Source organism: Myxocyprinus asiaticus, chromosome 50 (assembly GCF_019703515.2).
Source record: "Myxocyprinus asiaticus isolate MX2 ecotype Aquarium Trade chromosome 50, UBuf_Myxa_2, whole genome shotgun sequence".
Lineage (NCBI taxonomy): Eukaryota > Metazoa > Chordata > Actinopteri > Cypriniformes > Catostomidae > Myxocyprinus > Myxocyprinus asiaticus.
Window position 1 is genome coordinate 1,279,393 of NC_059393.1, and position 7,452 is coordinate 1,286,844.

The window sequence follows — 7,452 nt, forward strand, 5'->3', positions numbered from 1 at the left end:
CTGCAGACTTTGACCCCGCCTGGTATTAAAATGTTCGGGTGATCCAATCACAAGTGAACATCGCTAAATAAAAGTGTAAACTGGGTCTAAATATGGTATTTAAAGTAAAGATACTTAACATTGACATAAGTTTGCTTTGTACTGAAGTATTTGTACGAATAAATATTATTAGAGTGACAATAACTGAACCTCTAAAATGTTACTGGCGTAACAGCCCTGAAAGCAGCGACCTCATAATTGTGGCTTTTATAATTAAAAAAGCACTATTTTGACAAAGTGAGTGTACATACTGTATGTTTCAAACATTTTATTTCGGTCCCTTTGGTTGATATTAGGGCTGAAACAATTAGTCGACAAAAATATTCATTGTTGAATAGTTGTTTGATCTCATTTAACGTAACATCAGAATCAGAATCAGCTTTATTGCCAAGTATGCTTACACATACAAGGAATTTGTCTTGGTGACAGGAGCTTCCAGAGTACAATACAAAAACAATACAAAAACAGCAGCAAGACATAGATAATAATAAAAAATAAAAAATAAAACTAATTATACACATACGTACAGACACACACATGGGTAGTGCAAATCTAATACAATCTGTTATGTACATTGCAAATGTTTTTTTTTGTTTTTTGTTTTTTTTTTCAGAGGAATGAAATGGCAGAAGAGGTTGGATGTGTTGGATAAGTATAAAAAAAGACTAAACTGTGTATTGCACATAGTTATTGCTCAGTGGGGCAATTTAACTGTTCATGAGATGGATAGCCTGAGGGAAAAAACTGTTCCTGTGCCTGATAGGCAGATAGACATGGGATTGATGTCTTTTAATTATCTTATGTGAACATAAGATCATATTAAACTCTAATGATGATGTGTGAGAGCAGCACTTCAGCTCGTGCCTGACTGAGGAGAGGAAGAAAATACAGCTCACAGTCCAGATGCACTCTAAAATTTCCAAACAGCTTCAGTTGATGTAGCTCGCAAAGTATGAGGGAATTATAATGCAAAAATACAAAATAAGTAAATACAGAAGCACTCTCATTGTGGAATAAGTGGAGCTGGAGTTGCCGCTCTGCTGAAGCAAAACTTGCGTGTCGAGCGTCTTTAAAGAAAACACCCCATTGTTACATCTTTAATGCAGTTATATTTAATGCATAACAGCTTTATTAAAGTTCGAATAATATGGAAGCAGATCATGTAAATAACTACAAACTCCGAAACTGGTATTTCTCTGTGTGGTCAGCACCTCTTCTACGAGTTGCGCGAATGTCCCGATCAAAAAGGGAGAAACTGCACCCAGATGAGGCACACTCGGAGGCACGGGGACGCTCGTACCTCAGGCGCGCTTGCTGCAGCTAGATTATAACGTGATGGCTCGCGACTAATTGTATGCATTTCTTAAAGTTGCAGTATGTAAGATTTAGAAACCCTTGTAATTAATGACACCTGTGGCCGTTAAGTGAACTGCAGCCAGCTACCTGTTGCTCGTGCTCACGCTCGTGCACACACTCCATAAGGATGCGAGCATCGGCCACAACAATGACGTAACGTACAAAGAGACAATGTAATTCACCGGCATCATGCTGACAGATGAGGTAGCATAATTAAAATTACACAGTTATGATTGTTTTACTACAAACTTTGAGACTGTATATTATATTTGACTCTCCAGTGCTGGAACAGGGCTAAAACAAAGTGTGGATATATAGGTCTGACTATGTGAGACTGTAGTTTGAAGTAATCACTTTTCTTTGCATGATACATTGACTGCATTTATACGATAACCTATGTCGGCATTAGCTAGCTAGCCAGCTTTATCAATAGCTGTTAGCTAAATTTGGATGATGACAGTAGCTGTTTATAAAATAGACTGTACGTTATAAATATGTTGACACAATTCAGTATATTGATGTGATTCCATCACAACTGTCATTTTGATATATCGATGCGCTATTGTTTTATAATAATAGAATGTATATATTTTCTGTATAACCAAGTTACATTACACTAATGAATGGGTCTATTTGCATTATCTTGAACACTGTCTAGCATTAATTTCATGTGTCATTGTAGTTTACTTTGCTGAATAATTACAGATTAACATTGTTGTGGCAGCGGGGGCGTGGTCAAGCATCTCTCCGGAGAGAGAGAAAATGGTAAGGGCGCTTACACCTGAGCTAAATTATGTCTAACACCTGTCTCTAATTTCAGTGAGCACGGGGAGAGCGGCATAAATAGAGCGACACAGCACTTAGTGGAGAGAGAGACTGGATATGACAGAGCCGAGTCAGAGCAAGGATTTTTAGTAGTGAAAGTTTATTGTGAAAGCAGTGTGTGTTAGTGTTTAGTTTAGTGCTTCAAGGTAAACTGTAAAGTGGTGTGGCGAAGAGGAAAGAATAAAGCCTCACCTAAGAAGGAAAACTGCTTCTCGCCTCATCTTTTACAATTGTTTATGACAGTTAATGTGCAGGCAAGATCAAGTTAGCTAAAATTACACAGATCAATCCTTATGGCACTATATCTCACATGCTTTGCACTTATGTAAGCTTACCTGTCCAATAAGAAGAACGCCAATTCAGGGTCGGTTTTGATCCCCAAAACCGAACGAAGGTCCCTCCAGGAATCAAATGCCCTGCCGATGTTCACTCTAGTTTTTGCTTGGCCACGAAAACGTTTCCACTTAGCCAGACTGGATTCAGTAGATAAATGTTTTTTTGGCTTACTCTGAGTTTGCATAGGAGTCGGTGTTGTGCTGGGAGTCGGCTGTTTGCTGGATTCCATCTCTAAGATAACATTACCTAGTGTTGCAGTTTGTTGTCGCTGTTGAATAGCGGAAGAGAAGCTATTACTGTCTGAGGCAAGGCTCTTGGGAGCGCACATATCCGTCACATCCTTTGGATTTTCCCGGCAAAAGCGACCCGCTCCCTTTGCATGAAAATCAGTCTACAGGCTTTAATAGGCAACCTAGGAAGTCCGGGAGGGCTCATTAAGTTGCGTTACAAGCTGTTCACACATTGGCAAAAAAAGGCGAATATTACATGAAAATTGTTACATATTGCACCTTTAACGTGACGAAAATTGGCAATATAAGAGAGTGTTTTTGTGAGTTAAAGATGGATTGAAGTGAACAGAAAGGTGAGAGAGTCTTCGCCCCATTTTACACTGCAACAAAATACGGTTTTGATTTGTTTTTGTTTTGGCTTGTTTTCTAATATAAATATCTAAAACTCCTTTAAAACAACATATATTTTCTTTAGCAGCTATACTGCAGAATAAAAAACTGTTATCGGAGAATGTTGAATATAATTTAAAAAATACAAATATTTTAAAATATCTAAAAATCCTTTAAAAAAAAGATGCATTCGCCTGAGAAGCAGCATATAAGATATTTAGACTTGCTTTTAGAGAATAGATCTTGAATATAAGTATATTTTGTCTTTACTGCACTCACAGAAGTATCCCCAAATGAAGAGATTTATCTACAGGAGTCTGCAGTTGCATGTAATTGTGTTTATTTCATTGTTTTACTTTGTTGTAGAGTGGTATTCTTTGCTAGACTTGTGCTGTTTGTTTACTGGCTTGAACTCGCATTGCTTAAACGTGTGTTGGTGTATGTGCTATATTGTTTTTACTTATCCCAGGGTATTCACTGCTAGATTTAGATTTGTTTGTCCAGTGTGTGTAAAACCATCATTGTATTTAGTGTCTATAAACAGTGCTTCACTTGTTTTAGAGTATTTTTTATTGCTAACGTGTAGCATAATTTATTTGCGGTGTTCTGAAGTCACATTTGTTCCCGCGCTGTTCACCTCACGCAACCCGTAGTTTCGGTTGCCCAAGTGACTAGCTTTGTGCTAAGTAGCATTAAGGCGTGTCCTGCTTTTTTCACTGTATGGCTCGTTAGCATCGTGTATATATTTGACGTGAATGCTGATGCGGTAGCGGAAGTGGTAGCCCTCATGTGAAGACCTACTTGTTTAAAGACAAGGGTGTCTACCTGTGTGAGTCCACCGTGCAAGGACACTGACAAGGCGCCACTCACCATAGCACTTAAGTATCTTAATTCTATCTCTTTTCTTATTTTCTTGTACATACTAACATGTCTACTTCACGAATAACATATACCTTCAAGCACATCCCTGTTATCTGTTACAGACCGTTTACACAATATAGATGCAAGACAAATGCAACCCACACAACCTACGGCCACTTTGCACTTCAGCACCTGCTCCGCTCTCTTTCTCAGTGGGACTCTGGAACTGCCAGTCAGCTGTGAACAAAGCTGACTTCATTCCAGCCTTTGCCTCACAGTCCACCCTCAACATCCTGGCACTGACAGAAACATGGATACGTCCAGAGGAAACAGCAACACCTGCTGCTCTCTCCAACAACTTTTCTTTCTCTCACATCCCTCGACACACCGGTAGGGGTGGGGGAACAGGTTTGCTCATTCATAACAACTGGACTCTTTCACCACACTCTTCTCTATGTAACAATACTACTTTTGAATTCCATGCTATTACTACAATGCAACCCACAAAAATACAGGTTGTTGTCATTTATCACCCTCCAGGTCAGCTGGAAAACTTTCTCGAGGAGTTGGATGTCCTGCTGTCCTCCTTCCCGGAGGATGGTAAGCCACTTGTGGTTCTTGGTGATTTCAACAAACACCAAGACAAGCCCCAGGCCACGGAACTGAATGCTCTTCTGGCCTCATTTGTCTTGGAAAGGCTAAGCACCACAGCAACTCATAGATCGGGCAACCAGCTGGACCTCATTTTTACATGTAACTGTATCAACTCAGATACTCTTGTTACTCCTTTACATGTCTCTGATCACTACTTTGTTCAATTTAACATGACTCTCCTATCTACATTAAAACAGACTCCACCTTTGGTTTCCTTTCGCTGTAACCTCCGTTCTCTTTCACCCACATGCCTTTCCACTGCTGTCTCTACCTCTCTTCCCACACAAAATGTATTTTCCACCCTTGATGTAAACATTGCTAGAGATGGCTAAACTCTACTTTAACAACCTGTCTAGACAACATCTGTCCTCTCTCCTTAAGGCCAGCACGTTCTACACCACCCAGCCCCTGGCTCTCTGATGTCCTTCGTGAACATCGGACTGACCTCAGGGCATCTGAGAGGAGATGGCGGAAATCTAAAGATCCAGCAGATCTAGGTAAGTATCAGTCTCTGCTTGCAACTTTTTCAGATAACGTAAAATCTGCAAAAAATTCATACTACCAGAACAAGATCAACAACACCACAGACACTCACAGCTTGTTTAGAACATTCAACACACTTCTCTGCCCTCCACTACCTGACACATCACTGACAGCAGATGTCTTCACCACCTTTTTTACTAATAAGGTTACAACCATCAGCAATACATTCTCAGAACCTCACCCTGTCAAACACCCGTCTCCTGTATGCAACTCCTCTGTCTCTATGTTCTCTCCTCTGACTGACACTGAGGTCTCTAAACTCATCCTCTCCAACCACCCCATCTCCTGTTCCCTTGACCCCATTCCTTCCCACCTTCTCCATGCCATCTCTCCATCCATCCTACCTGCACTCACACATACAATTAACACATCTCTACTTACAGATACTTTTCTCACTACATTTAAACAGGCTCCAGTAACCCCGCTGCTGAAGAAACCTGCACTTAAAACCCACACAAATGGAACACTACAGACCAGTCTCTCTCATCCCATTCATGGCAAAAACACTTGAAAGGGCAGTTTTAAATCAAATCTCTGCCTATCTCTCACAGAACAAGCTGCTGGATGACAATCAGTCAGGCTTCAAAAATGGACACTCCACCGAGACTGCCCTGCTGAGTCGCTGAGACAGGCGAAAGCTGAATCCAGATCATGCGTCCTGATTCTACAGGACCTTTCTGCATCCTTCGACACAGTCAACCATCAGATATTACTCTCCACCCTCTGTTTGCTGGGCATCACAGGAACTATGTTTTCTGGTTTAATTCCTATCTCTCAGGTAGGTCCTTCAAGATAGCCTGGAGAGGTGAGGTGTCCAAGCCACATCAGCTACTTACTGGGGTACCTCAGGGTTCAATGCTTGGGCCACTTCTCTTCTCTATATACACAACATCACTGGGACCCATCATTCAGGCACATAGTTTCTCTTACCATTGCTACGCTGATGACACGCAACTCTACTTGTCTTTCCACCCCAATGACACCAAAGTGACTGCTCAAATCTCTGCCTGCCTGGCAGACATCTTGGCCTGGTTGAAGGAACACCACCTGCAACTTAACCCAGCCAAGACCGAACTCCTTGTCTTTCTAGCCAACCCTGCTGTTGAACACAACATCACCGTGCAGCTGGGTGCAACTACAGTAACGCCTTCCAAAACGGTCAGAAATCTAGGGCTAACCATCGATAACAAACTAAATTTCACAGACCACATCTCAAAGACCACAAGATCATGTAGATTTACACTCTACAATATCAGGAAGATAAGACCCTTTCTCTCTGAACATGCCACATAACTAATTGTTTAGTCACTTGTCATAACTAGACTGGACTACTGTAATGCTCTTGTTGCAGGCCTCCCTGCATGTGCAATTAGACCCCTGCAAATGATCCAGAATGCAGCAACACGTCTGGTCTTTAATCAACCAAAGAGAGCACGTTACACCACTCCTTGTCTCTTCACTGGCTGCCAGTTAATGCACGTATCAAGTTCAAGGCTCTGACGCTGGCATACAAAACAGTCACTGGGTCTGCTCCAGCATACCTAAAATCATTTCTGCAGAACTACGCGCCTACTAGAAGCCTGCGGTCGGCTAAGGAACGTCACCTTGTTGTACCAACACAAAGAGGCACCAAAACACTTTCACGGACCTTCGGCTTCATCATACCACGTTGGTGGAATGACCTTCCCAACTCCATCCGTGAAGCTGACTCACTCTCTGTCTTCAATAAATGGTTAAAAACACATCTTTTCCATGAGCATTTAACCAGTCAATAATACAAATAAAAAAAACACTTTAATTTGTTTTGAATGCTATTCTGATGCTAGTGAAACATTGTAAAATGGCACTTTTCATACCACTGTCTCCTTAAGATGATTCGCTTATGTTTTTCCTCTTTTGTAAGTCACTTTGGATAAAAGTGTCTGCCAAATGAATAAATGAAATAAATAAAATTAAATGAAAGTATAACCAAGTGAAAAAAATACACTTATATACGAAATACACTTATATTTAAGATACATTCTCTTAAAGCAAGTCTAAATATCTTATATGTTGCAACTCAAGTAAATGTATCTTGTTTTAAGGATTTTGTAGACCATTTTAAATGGAAAACAAGACAAAACAGTTGATAACAATAGGATTTTTTGCAGTGAATTTCTTTACTGAATTAAACTTAATAAAATGTATTTTTAAAAGATGATTGTGTCCTCTTTATTGT

General features: G+C 40.4%; 1 long non-coding RNA gene across 1 annotated transcript; it reads left to right on the top strand.

Moving 5' to 3' along the window:
* Positions 1-4,595: 4,595 nt before the first annotated feature.
* On the top strand, positions 4,596-7,078 carry LOC127438755 (uncharacterized). Its single transcript, XR_007896812.1, has 3 exons — positions 4,596-4,790; positions 5,073-5,188; positions 5,786-7,078. It is a non-coding gene; the product is annotated as an uncharacterized LOC127438755 (long non-coding RNA).
* Positions 7,079-7,452: the final 374 nt, after the last annotated feature.